We start from the raw sequence: 14,135 nt of genomic DNA on the forward strand, positions 1-14,135 counted from the left end.
TTTTTAGGTCTTTTATCTCTGCAGCAGGGGTTTCTCTGGTGTCTTCTATGCTTTTTTCCAAGCCCAGTTAGTAGTCATAAGATTAACTAAATTCTTGTTCAGATACATTGTTTATACCTGTTTTAAGCAAGTCCCTGGCTGGGATTCCTTCTTGACCTTTCTTTTGGGGAGAACTCCTCCATCTTGTCATTTTGTCCATGTTTCTGTCTTTTGCATGTTTTAAAAGCTTGTTGTTTCCTGCACCTGAGAGTACTGCTATATTCAAAAGGGGTCATACACTGTCCAGGGCCTAGCACTTCAGGAAGTGTTTCTGGTGTATGCTGTGTGCAGTCTGTTGTTGCATTCTGGTTGCTCTTTCCCACTGGTCAGTCCTCTGCAGAGCTCTGCCTTGCTTGCAGTAGGGAGCCTTTGGACCTTTAACTAGGTGTGCTCTGATTTGTTTTTTAAAATAACCCTGGTGGGGCGCCTGGGTGGCGCAGTCGGTTAAGCGTCCGACTTCAGCCAGGTCACGATCTCGCGGTCCGTGAGTTCGAGCCCCGCGTCAGGCTCTGGGCTGATGGCTCGGAGCCTGGAGCCTGTTTCCGATTCTGTGTCTCCCTCTCTCTCTGCCCCTCCCCCGTTCATGCTCTGTCTCTCTCTGTCCCAAAAATAAATAAAAAACGTTGGAAAAAAAATTAAAAAAAAAAAAAAACCCCTGGAAAAAAAGGGAAAACAAACCCCAATCTCAAAACACAAACAAACAAACAAAAACGAAAACCCAAATGGAGAATCAAAAAAGTTATATAAGGCTGATTCAAAAAACAAAAACAAAAAAAAGAAAATAAAAAAAAAACAAACAAGGAACTATGAGCCTGATTCCAAAAGAAAAAAAAAAAAAAAAAAAAAAGGAAAAAAAGTAAGTCTGGTCCTATTTCCACCAAAACTTCAGGTGTAATTTTAAAGCACTCAATTTTCAGTACATTGGTGGATGTGGGGTGCTGGCTGAGCTGGTCTTCTGGGGGAGAGTCTCACTGTGTTGGCTCAGAGTAAGTCTTGCCCCAGGAAATAAGCAGCTGCCAGGCACAGGTGGATGGGGTTTGGTGTAAACGGATCTTACCTCCACTGTGGGACGCCGTGTCATTCTCTGAAGTCCCACCGTGTTGGTGTTGGGGGGGAAATGGCGCCATCCCAATCTCTCACCCTGGACAGGGGATCTCACAGCCCCTGTCTTTAGGCAGCCCTCCCAGAATAGTGAGGGAGTCAGCTCACCCTGAGCCACAACACTCCTGCATTTTTTCTTTGTCACACAGCTGGGATTCAAAACTTGAAGTGTTGAAGGACCTGGCACTATGTGGTCCTGCCCCCCTCCTCCACGGTAGAACATCTCCACGCTGTGCCGGAAGTCCTTTGTCCCTGAAAAGCAGTCCCACGCCTGTGCAGTGTGTGGAATCTATGGTGTAGCACCACTAAAATCAGCAAAGGTTATATTCTCTCTGGGTGCACCTCTGTCCCCTGCTGATAAAAGGCCTTTTGCTGGCACCCACAAGGTCTTCTGTCCTTGGGGAGGCAATATACCCTCTTCCAGAAGTACTCCAGGAAGGGGGATGTTCTCTCCCAATGAGCCCCTGAGATTCTATACCATGCCGTGCCCTCTGGGGCCAGCTTCCTCCTCCCCAAGAGCACTTGTTACAGCTCTTCTCCAGAGAAAGTCACACATGTCCAAAACCTTAGAGTTGAGCTCCAGACGCTGTTTGTAAAAAAAAAATATCCTGTAACACTCAGTACTTCTTGCTCCCCAGTCTGTGGTCCAGGGAGGTTTTCCTCCTGTGCGAACTGATGATGCAATCTTACCCTTCTCTCTTTCTCTCCCTTTTGTCTCTCCACTATAAGGGTTCCCTCCCCTCCGCAGCACAGCCATTTTTCTCTCACCCAGTTCACTTCCATACATGTCACACCTGCCATGCCGTCCTCCTCCAACTGCAGACATCCTTCCGCCAGTCTGCAGATCAATTTCCTAGATATTCCAAGTGATCTGACCTTAATACAGCTGTGTTTGAGGGACAAGGAAAGCCCAGGGTCCCCCAACTTCTCTGTCCTCTTAACTCCAAGTTATTTTATTTTTAAAAATCACTAAGCATGTTATTCTAGAATGTCTCAGAATTTCAATATCTGAAACTTTATTTTAATTATTTTTTCTTTTTAATGTTTATTTTTGAGAGAGAGAGAAAGAGAGAGACAGAGCACGAGCAGGTGAGGAGCAGAGAGAGAGGGAGACACAATCTGAAACAGGTTCCAGGCTCTGAGCTGTCAGCACAGAGCCCGATGCGGGGCTCAAACTCCTAAACTGTGAGATCATGACCTGAACCAAAGCCAGATGCTCAACCGATTGAGCCACCCAGGCACCCCCAATATCTGAACCTTTTACAGATCCATTGCAGTCACCCTCCTTCATGATGTCTTGTTTCCTTGTGTAATTAGTTACTTTGTGAGCCGCTCATTCTCCTTAGAAAACTATTCTGGGGATCCTTTGGGGTTTACGATGAGAGTCCTTTCAGAGAGGATTTATATTCTGTCGTGCAGTTAGGGAACTCTACCAGTCCAGTTTAAACCAAATGTATAGCCTGACATTTCTGTAACATGAGGGTGTGTGGACTTCAGAAAGGTGCAAGGCCCAGCTTACAATGGTAAGTTCTTTGGGATTGTTTTTTGTTTTTTTTTTTTGTCAACTTTGTCTGCCTAAAGCAACTTTTCTTGCAGTTTACTATTGGTTCATCCTCACCCTAGCCCTTTGGGGGCCTGCTTTGTAGAAGGAGGGTCTTTGATTTCTGCTAACCATGTCCTGTCAGGCCTTAAAAAGTAAAGTTCATAGTCCCAAGGTTTGGCAAACGCCCCAGGACAAAATCACCTTCAGGGGTTGGTTCTTTCTCCAGGGTCCTATTTTCACCTGGATTTTGATCTGGTAATTTCTTACTGTCTTGTCAGATTATTCTAAAACAATAATAAAAACAATATTAAAGGGGTGGCTCATTCGGTTAAGGGTCCAACTTCGGCTCAGGTCATGATCTCACAGTTCGGGAGTTCAAGCCCATCAGTCTCTATTGGCAGCTTGGAGCCGGGAGCCTGCTTTGGATTCTGTGTCTCCCTCTCTCTCCCTGCTCACGCTCTGTGTCTCTCTCTGTCTCTCTCCCTCCCTCCCCAAAATAAATCAACATTAAAAAAATAAAATAAAACAATAAGAAAAAGTTACCCATTAGTTTTGTTGTTTTTGGTGATAGGATGGTCAGAATTACCTAGCCTTCATATGTTTCTGGAAACAAAATCTTCTGGTTATAAAAATACAAAGAAAGCTTTTGTCAAAAGTTTGGTGCTGCTGATTTGCACAGAAGATTCCTGCGTTATCTTCTTACTCTTCCCACATCACCTGGTCATATTTCTTCATTTTCCTCTCTAAACTTCTGCTTCTCAATCCAAAAGCAAAGGCATTTAAAATAACCACCGATTTTGGAATCTGCATCAGTGAACCCTGCAGAACTTTGTTGGAGACTGCAGCCCAAAATGAAGTCACTTGTGTTAAACCCAGCAAACCAAGACTTAATGCTTTCCTAATTGCAGTTTCAACACCCCAGGAATGAAACTTTTAGCCAGTCAATCTGGAATCACCTGGCCAGCACTGCTGAGGTATTCTGCCTCATAGGCCCTTCTCTTCCCCTTAGGAGGACGACCTTGCCATGAAACAGTGAATTCTATGCTAATAATTTTTTTTTCTGCCACCTTTCTGCCTTTAAAAAAATGTTGGCTTCTCTACCGCTCAGTGGAGCTCCTTTCTAGTGGGATGCTCCCTGCTTTCCATGAATTGCTTGTCTTTAAATTTACTCAGTTGAGAATTGAGTTAAAATTATATTTACTTACTTTGCCTTGTTACCAAAACAACTGAAGGTAATTAAAATCTTACAATTCCTAAGAGCACCACTAGAAATTCAAAGAGAGGTAAGGGCATTTGGTAAATATAGCTTTGAATGCTCATCTCTGCTCTGCTACTAACTAGAGCTCCCAGTGTGGAGTTGGTGGAACAACTGAGTTGTTCTGTGCAATTTTTTTTTGTTTATTTGCAAATAAGAATTTTTCTGCCAAGAGGGTTCATAGATTTAAGCCAATTCTCAGATGTGTGAGACCCAAGGAAAATTAATAACTAGTGAACTGCATACAAATAATGTATCATTTTTATACCTTAGTTTTTAAATCTATTATTTTAATTTTTGCTTATTTCTGGCTTTTTAAGTTTTATTTTAAGTTCTAGTTAACATACAGCGAGCGTTACATTAGTTTCAGGTGTATGATAGAATGATTCGCCAGTTTCAGACATCACCCGGTGCTCATTACAACAAGCACACTCCTTTTTCCCCATCACCTATTTAAGCCATCCGCCTCCTTCTGATGACCATCAGTTTGTTCTCTATAGTTAAATGTCTGTTTCTTGATTTGTCTTCTTTTTCCTTTTCATTTTTTTTGTTTTGTAAATTCCACACATGACTGAAATCATATGGTATTTGTCTTTGACTTATTTTGCTTAGCATTTATACTATTTAGCTCCATCCTTATTATTACAAATGGCAAGAATTCATTTATTGATGGCTGAATATTCCATTGTGTGTATAGGTGTGTGTATATATATATATATATATATACACACACATATATATGTATATACCACATATCTTAATCTACTCATCAATAGATGGACACTTGGGCTGCTTGCATATCTAGGCTATTATAAATAATGCTTTAATAAGCAGGGGGTGTATGTATCCCTTTGAATTAGTGCTCCTGTATTCTTTGGCAGTGCGATTGCTGGATGGTAGGATAGTTGTGTTGTTAACTTTTTGAGGAATCTCCATACTGTTTTTACAGAGCAGCTGCACCAGTTTGCATTCTCACCAGCAGCACGTGAGTGTTCCTTTATTGCCATATTCTCACAAACACCTGTTGTTTCTTGTGTTGTTGATTTCAGCCATTCTGACAGGTGTGAGGTGATATCTCATTGTGGTTTTGATTTGCATCCCCCTGATGGTAAGTGATGGGGGAACATCTTTTCATGTGTCTTTTGACCATATGTATGTCTTCTTTGGAGACCTGTCTGTTCACGTTTTCTGCCCATTTTTAATTGGATTATTTGATTTGTAGCCGTTGAGTTGTATAAGTTCTATATATTTTGGATACTTACCCTTTTTATCAGATATGTTGTTTACAAATACTTTCTTGAGTTCTCTAGCTTGCCTTTCAGTTGATTGTTTCCTTCACTGTGTGGAAGGTTTTTATTTTGATGTAGTCCCAATGGTTTATTTTTGCTTTTGTTTCCCTGCCTTAGGAGACATATCTAGAAAAAATTTGCATGGGCCAATGTAAAAGAAGTTACTGCCTATGTTCTCTTCTAGGACTTTTATGGTTTCAGATCTCACACGTAGGTTTTTAATCCATTTTGAATTTAGTTTTGTGTATGATGTAAGTGATCCAGTTCATTCTTTTGTGTGTTGTCCAGTTTTCCCAACGCCATTTGTTGAAGAGACTGTCTTTTTCCCATTGGATGTTCTTTTCTGCTTTGTCAAATATTAATTGACCAAATAGTTGTAGATTTATTCTGGGCTTTCTATTCTGTTCTACTGATCTATGTGTCTATTTTTATGCCACTACCATACTGTTTTGCTTACTGTAGCTTTGTAATATAACTTGAAGTGCAGAATTGTGATGCCTCCAGCTTTGTTCTTCTTTTTCAAGATTACTTTGGCTATTCAGGGTCTTTTGTAGTTTCATCCAGATTTAAGGATTGTTTGTTCTACTTCTGTGAAAAATGTTGCTGGTATTTTGATAGGGATTGCATTAAATGTGTAGGTTGCTTTGGGTAGTATAGACATTTTAACAATATTTGTTCTTCCAGTCCAGGAGCATGGAATGTCTTTCCATTTCTTTGTGTCGTCTTCAATTTCCTTTCATCAGTATTTTGTAGTCTTCTGAGTATAGTTCTTTCACTTCTTTGGTTAGTTTTATTCCTAGGTATCTTAATATTTTTTGTACAATTGTAAATGGGATTGTCTTCTTAATTTCTTTCTGCTTGCTTCATTATTGGTGTATAGAGATGTAACAGATTTGTATTTAATTTTGTATCCTGTGACTTTACTGAATTTATCAGTTCTAGTAGTCGGCTTTGGTGGAGTCATTTGGGTTTTCTACATATCATGTCATCTGCAAATAGTTAAAGTTTTACTTCTTCCTTACCAATCCGGATGCCTTTTATTTCTTTTAGTTGTTTGATTGCTGTGGCTAGGACTTCCAATAGTATGTTGAATAAAAGTGGTGAGACTGGACATCTTTGTCTTATGACTTTAGGGTAAAAGTTCTCTTTTTCCCCAATGAGTAGGATGTTCGCTGTGGGCTTTTCTTTAATTTTCTTTTTTAATGTTTATTTTTGAAAGAGAGAGGGAGACACAGAATCTGAAGCAGGCTTCAGGCTCCGAGCTGTCAGCACAGAGCCTGACGTGGGGCTTGAACTCACAAACCCTAAGATTATGACCTGAGCCAAAGTTGGACTGAGCCACCCTGGGTGCCCCTCACTGTGGATTTTTCATATAAGGACTTTATTATGCTGAAGTATATTCCTTCTAAACCTACCTTATTGAGGGTTTTTTAAAAAAATTTCTTATCATGAATGAATGTTGTACTTTGTCAAATGCTTTTTCTGCATCTGTTGAAATGATCATATGGTTCTTATCCTTTCTCTTATTGATGTGATGTATCACACTGATTGATTTGTGAATATTCAACCACATTTGCAACCCAGGAATAAATCCCACTTGATCACGGTGAATATTTTTAATGTATTATTGGATTCAGTTTTGCTAGTATTTTGTTGAGGATTTTTGCATCTATGTTTATCAAGGATATTGGCCTGTAGTTCTCTTTTTTTGGTGTCTGTTATCAGGTTTTGGTATCAGGGTAATTTGGACTTCATAGAATGAATTTGGAAGTTTTCCTTCCTTTTCTGGTTTTTTTTTTTTTTTTTTTTTTTTTTTTTTTTTTTTTTTTTTTTTAGTAGTTTGAGAAGAATAGATATTTACTCTTCTTTAAATATTTTGTAGAATTCTCCTGTAAAGCCATCCAGTGCTGGATTTTTGTTTTAGGAGTTTTCAGAATACTGATTCGATTTCTTTGCTGGTTATCATTCTATGCAAATTTTCTATTTATTCCTGTTCCAGTTTTGTGGTTTGTAGGTTTCTAGGAAATTATCCCTATCTTCTAAGTTGTCCAATTTGTTGGCATAAATTTTTTCATAATACTCTTATAATTATTTGTATATCTGTGGTGTTGGTTGTCATTTCTCCTCTTTCGTATGTGGTTTTGAGTCATTTCTCTTTTTTTCTTGATGCATCTCGCTAGAGGTTTATCAATTTCATTGATCTTTTCAAAGAACCAGCTCCTAGTTTCATTGCTCTGTTCTATTGTTTTTGTTTTTCTTTCTGTATCATTTATTTCTGCTCTAACCTTTATTATTTCTTTCCTTCTGCTGGTTTAGGGTTTTATGTGTTGTTCTTTTTCAAGCTCCTTTAAGGTGTAAAATTAGGTTGTCTGAGAATTTTCTTGCTTCTTGGGTTCGACCTGTATCGCTATAAACTTCCTTCTTAGAACCACTTTTGCTGCATCCCATAGGTTTTGGACCATAGCATTTTCATTTTCATTTGTTTCCATGTACTTTTTTATTTCTTTTTTTATTTCCTGGCTGACCCAGTCATTGTTTGGTAGCATGTTATTTAACATACATGTATTTGTCACTTTCCAGTATTTTTCTTGTGGTCGACTTCTAGTTTCATTATGTTGTGGCCAGAAAAGATGCATGGTGAGACTCTGACGTTCTTTAATTTGTTCAGGCTTGTTTTGTGGCCTGTGTGATCTATTTTGGAGAATGTTCTGTGTGCATTTGAAAAGAATGTGTGTTCTGCTGTTGTGGGGAGTAATGTTATGAATATATCTGTCAAATCCATCTGTTCCAGTGTCATTCAAAGCCATTGTTTCCTTGCTGATTGTCTGTTTAGATGATCTGTCCCTTGACGTAGGTGGGCTTGTTAAAGTCCCCTACTACTGTTGTATTTATTATTGGTTAGTTCCTTTATATTTGTTATTACCTGTTTTATGTATTTGGGTGCTCCTATGTTGAAGCATTAATACTTATAGTATCTTCATGTTGGATTGTTCCCTTTATTATATAGTATCATTCCATGTCTCTTGTTATAGTTTTTAAGTCTAATTTGTCTGATATAAGTATTGCTACTCCAACTTTCTTTTGACATTCATTTGCGTGGTAGATGTTGCTCCATTCCCTCACTTTCAATCTGCACGTGTCTTTAGGTGTAAAAGGAGTCTCTTGTAGGCAGGATGTAGATGGGTCTTGTTTTTTTTAATCCATTCTGTCACCCTGTGTCTTTTGATTGGAGTGTTTAGTCCATTTACATTCAAAGTAATTACTGATATGTACTTATTGTCACCTTACTTATTTTTTTGTGGTTCTCAAGATTTTCTCTCATCTTTTGTCTTTCATGGTTTGGTGGTTTTAGTTAATGATGTATTTGGATTCCTTTCTCTTTCATATTTGAGTGGTTTTTGATGGTTACCTAATGGTTACCATTAGGTTTGTATGTAACCTCTGGCATATAGCAGTCTATATTAAGTTGAAGATTAAGTTTGAACCCATTCTTTACTCCTCCCCACATTTTAGGTATATGTTGTCATGTTTTACTTCCTTTTATCTTGTGAGTTCCTTGATGTTTTAGAGAAATATTCATTTTAATTGCTTTTGTGTTTCCTATTTTTATATTGTCACTTTTATTCTCTCCACTCAGGGTCCCCTTTAATATTTCCTGCAGGACTTGTTTAGTGGTCATGAATTCGTTTAGTCTTTGCTGTCTGGGAAACTCTCTCTCCTATTCTGAACGATAGATAGCCTTGCTTGATATTTTTGGCTGCAGATTTTTCCCAATTAGCACTAGAATATATCATACCATTCCATTTTTGCTTGGTAAGTTTCTGCTGAAAAATCCCTTAATAACCTTACAGGGTTTCCCTTGTAAGTCACTGTCTTATTTTGTCTTGCTGCTTTTACATTTTCTTTATCACTGTATTTTGCCAATTTAATTACAATAGGTCTTTGGATCTGCTTTTGTTGATTTTGGGGGTTTGCGGGGGGAGTCCTCTTTGTCTCCTATACCTGGATATGTTTCCTTCCCTAGGTTAAGTAACTTTTCAGCTATTATTTCTTCCCCTTTTCTCTCTCTTCTATTTCAGGGACTCTGATAATTTGAGTATTATTTGATGGAGACACTGAGTTCCCTAAATCTATTCTCATTTTGCATAATTCTTTTTTTCTCTTTTGTTCAGCTTGATTACTTTCCATCACTCTGTCTTGTAGTTACTAATTTGTTTATGTTCTTCCAGCCTGCTGCTCATTCCATCAAGCATGTTTCTGAGTTCATTTATTGAGCCCTTTATCTTTGCTGTGTTATTCCTTATCTCTGTGTTAATAGTCTCACTAATGCCTTCCCCTCTTTTCTCAAGTCCAGTGAGGTTTTTTTTTTTTATGATCATTACTTTAAATTCTCTGTTGGGGTGCCCAGCGGCTCAGTCAGTTAAGCGTCCACCTTCAGCTCAGGTCATGATCTCATGGTTTGTGAGTTTGAGTCCTGCGTCAGGCTCTGTGCTGACAGCTCAGAGCCGGCTTGAAGTCATCTGTCTCCCCCCTCTCTACCCCTCCCCCACTCATGCTCTCTCTCAAAAAAAAAAAAAAAAACCACTAAAAAAAGAAAAGAAAAATCAGGCATGTTACTTATTAATCTGTTTTGCTTATGGCCTTGTCCCGTTCTTTCATTTGGCACAAGTTTCTGTCTGATTTTGTCTTAGTCTCTGTGCTTGCTTCCATACGTCAGGAAAGAACTGCAACTCCTGTTCTTGTTCTCGAGGGTAATGGCTTCATTAAGAAGTGGTCCTGTGGTACCGTCCCATGTGGTGTCCCTGTTCCCCAGGACCTGGCACTTCTGCATGTCTCCAAAGTGTGCTGCCGTGTGCTCGGCTGTCGTGTCCTGGCTACTTTATGCTTCAGGGCAGTCATCTGCAGAGGCTCTTTTTTCCTGTTGTGGGTGGTTCAGTTAAGTATATGGCTTTGGCTCAGGTCATAATCTCATGGTTCTGGCCTGAATGTGCTGTTTTAGCTTTGGTGCGTGTGAAACAAGACCTCACCACCACCAGAATTGAGACCCTGCGATATTCCCAAGTTGGTAGACGCTGTGCACAGTAGGTTGGGGAAGCCCTCTGGGGAAGGAGCCCACCACACTGGGACTCAGGCAGCAGGGCTAGAAAGGCGGTTCCACTGGGTGTCGGGGCTTGGTGTGATCAAGGTAGGTACGGAGTGTGGGTGCTGCGCTGTTCCTTCAGGTTGCCCTGTGCTTACGCTGAGGGGTGGCAGAGGGAAACGGCCGTTCCTTTATCATCAGAAGGGTCTCTCCATGAACCCTGTCTCTCGGAGATGTGCTTGGAGACGAGCAGACACCTCCCCGCTGTGTGCCTCAGGCGTGCTTCACATCTGTTTCCACGCTGTAGGTCTGTGGGCTGTTCGCCTGCCTTCTCTGCGACAGCAGCACAGTGCCCTTGGGCTCTGCCTGGGCTCCATCCCAGCCAAGCCTCTGACCTTTAAAACTCTAGGCTTTAAGCCCTACTGACTGCAAGAACTCATGAAATTTGGCCCCTGTCACTTTCGAAGCCAAGTGCTATGAGCATTCATTTCCCTGTGTCAGTCTGCCTCTAGCCTGTCTCCGCAACCGCAGCTTCCTCCCCACCACAGCAGCCTCGATCCGTTTCTCTCCCAAACCGCGTCTCCCCGCTTCCTAACTTCTTCATGATGGCTTCTTTGTACCTTTAGTTGTGGAGTTTGTTCTGCCAGTCTTCAGGTCAATTTCTGGGGGATTTAGAATGATTGGATACTTATCTCGTCCTATTCATGAGACCCGGCATACCTAGGGGCCTCCTGCTTCATGCCATCATCTAATCTCTGGGCTCTAATCTACATTTTTTTTTTTTTTTAATTTTTTTTTTCAACGTTTATTTATTTTTGGGACAGAGAGAGACAGAGCATGAACGGGGGAGGGGCAGAGAGAGAGGGAGACACAGAATCGGAAACAGGCTCCAGGCTCTGAGCCATCAGCCCAGAGCCCGACGCGGGGCTCGAACTCACGGACCGCGAGATCGTGACCTGGCTGAAGTCGGACGCTTAACCGACTGCGCCACCCAGGCGCCCCTCTAATCTACATTTTGATGAAACCCTTTATTTCATGAATATACTGTAATGATTTTTCAAAAAGACAGTAGCATGTGATCATGCTTTGAAAGTTATTCATAAAACTTAATAAAAATGTTCTACTTTTTAAACACTTAGTGAAATGTTCAGGGTATTAGCATTATGTAGACATTATAGAAAAGTGTTTGTCTTGGGGCTACTGGTTGGCTCAGTCAAGCATCCAGCTCTTGATTTCGGGTCAGGTCACGATCTCAGTTTGTGAGTTCGAGCCCCACATTGAGCTCTGGCTGTCAGTGCGGAGCCTGCTTGGGATTCTCTCTCTCTCTGTCCCTCCCCACCTTGTGTGCTCTCTCTCTCAAAATAAATCAACTTTTTAAGTGTTCATCTTAATGACATTTATTCAACAAACATTTGAGTGTGTACTGTGTGCTGAATGCAGGAAGCAGGGATGAATAAAACACCATCCTACACCCTAGGACATAGATCTATGGATTGCAAGTGCTAGTTTAGAAATACACTCAATACTTGTGGAGCCCAGAAGGGCATGTGGAGTAAGGATGGCAGATAAGCGAGTTGTTGAATGCTTCTTGGAGGCATTATCACCTAATCACCTAAAATGTGTTAGCCAGAGGAAGGCATCCTTGGCTGAGAGGTCAGCATGAGCAAAGGCAGAAAATTGTGTATTGTGAATATGTGTGCGTGAATGTAAGGTAGAGTAAGTCAGTGATGCTGGCACAGAAAATTAAAAGCAAAACAGGCTATCTGTGTAGCATGGGCCAGATCAGAGAGTTTTGTGGGTTAGGCTGGATTCTGAGCATTATCCTGGAGGCTAGAGGGAGTTTCAAATGTTTTAAGCAGGGGACTAAAGCTATTGGATTTTGTTATCAATATACTCTGGTAGTAGAATGGGAGGGAGAGGGTCTGGGATAGGAAAACTCGTTATATTTTTTGTATTGTTTCAGGAAGAGATTCGCAAGTCTGAAATGAGAGTTAGAGGGAAGACATAATATTTAGTATGTAGATCAACAGGACTGTGAGTCTGATCACATGTGGGGTAATGGAGTGGGAAGTCTCATTTGGGTGGGTGGTTGAACCCCCAAATTAGGTAGAAATCCAGGAACATGATAAGTTTGGACCTGCTGTATTTGAGTAGGTCTCTGGGTGGGAATGCATCACAGGTAGAAAAATTCAGAGGTCTGGGCTAGAGATCAATGCATGGAGGCTTTAGTAGATAGGGGATAGCTGAGACCATGAGAATGGCTGAGATCAGCCAAGATGAATGTGGAGATAAATGGCATAGGACATTTAAAAGGTAAGTGTGTGAATAAGAGCCCAGGAAAGAGAAGGGAGACATCATATTACAACAGAGGACAAAGGAGTAGTTTTAAGGAATGAATTATTAGTGGCAAATACAGAAGAGATCCTCTGATGAGATCAGAAGTAAACACACTCAGTCGGCAATCAAGAGGTCACTGTATGAGGGACGAGAACCAGAGGGGGGGTGGGAAAAGTGAGGCGGTAAATGTGCACAGCTTGAGAACTCTGGATCTGAATGGAAGAAGGGAGCGTAGAGCTGATGTTAACGAGATTTACGTTTCCTAAAAGGATGAAACAGGAACATGTTTGCTCCTGAAGAGGAAGGAATAGAAACAGGTTGAAGATAAGAGTTGTTTTTTTCCCCAAGCTTAGAAATCTGCTAGGAATCTTCAGCCTACTCAGGAAGACTGCATCAGAATCAAACTTGTAGCCAGTTCATGCATCAGGACTGTTCATAAGCACAGTAGCTAATCCATCTTCGTTAAAACCTATGCCTTCCCTAAGTTTTAAGTCAAAGGAGTAAGAGCTCAATAGCCAATTACAGGATAAAATAAAATTTGTTGTCAAAGAATGATACTGCTTTTTCTGGGATGAATATAAATCAGTATAAACGAAGAGTGTATTTTTCTGTGGAGACTATGCTATAGACTGGCAGAAAAGTGACCTGGCAGCTTATACTACTCACCAAGAGAGCAGCACAAGCCCTGAAAAGTGGTAAAAGTTCCATGTCCCTTATGAATACTAATTAAGTCACCAAGAGTCCTTTGTACCAGTAAAGTGAAGGCTTGGCCACCCATGTGATAGCATACAGGCAAAATTCTTGATCATCAAGGACCCACTTTTATGTTAATTAAAAAAATTTTGGTGAAGTTGGTAATTTGAATGATTCTAAAATTCCTTTCAAGAGCGTATTTCTCTTTGCTGGAATAACCCAAACAAATATTTTAATAAATAAGTTTTAATAGAATGAAGAACTGTGAACCAAATAAAGATGGAGTTGTCTCTAGGGAACAGATATCTTCAAATAAAACAATAATTTAAAACAAGGTGAGAAGAACCCGAAAACGAGAGAGAGGACTGATTTTAATTGGCTGCAGAATGCTTTGGTTGCTTTAAAAAAAAAAAAAAGTAAATCTTAACATTCAAGACAAAACACATTCAAAAACGTAAAGGCTTGAACACTTGGGCCTGTGTCAGTGGAAGGGATGTTTGTAGCAAGCTAATAAAATCAAGACTTTTTAAAATCTAAATTATTCCTTCCCTTCATTCATCAAGTCAACAAATATTGACTGAGGGCCTGATAAAGGACATCAAACCTTTGGCAATACACAGGTGCTTTTTAATCAGTCTGTACTCGTCCATGCGTGCTCAGACCCTGAGTTCCTCCTCTTGCAGGCTGGCCTGAGTCCATGGTCTCCTCTGCCCTACCTCTTTGAGGCTCACACCCTTCACTGATGCTGCCTCCTGCTGACCTCCTGGTCCCTTCTCTTCATTCACTGAACATGTCGGT

At 40.5% G+C, this 14,135-nt stretch overlaps 1 long non-coding RNA gene across 4 annotated transcripts in view; it reads left to right on the top strand.

The window, feature by feature from the left end:
- Positions 1-14,135, top strand: part of LOC121028873 (uncharacterized) — a 170,385-nt gene that overhangs the window by 150,813 nt on the left and 5,437 nt on the right. Inside the window, exon 1 of one of the 4 annotated variants that reach the window (XR_005789474.1) lies at positions 10,278-10,412. The exons of the other annotated variants lie outside the window; for them this stretch is intronic. This is a non-coding gene — a long non-coding RNA (uncharacterized LOC121028873). Of the gene's footprint in view, positions 1-10,277; positions 10,413-14,135 lie in introns of those variants that run through there. 4 annotated transcript variants of the gene reach the window in all.

Source organism: Herpailurus yagouaroundi, unplaced genomic scaffold, assembly GCF_014898765.1.
Source record: "Herpailurus yagouaroundi ecotype Mexico unplaced genomic scaffold, PumYag 100, whole genome shotgun sequence".
Taxonomy (NCBI): Eukaryota; Metazoa; Chordata; class Mammalia; order Carnivora; family Felidae; genus Herpailurus; species Herpailurus yagouaroundi.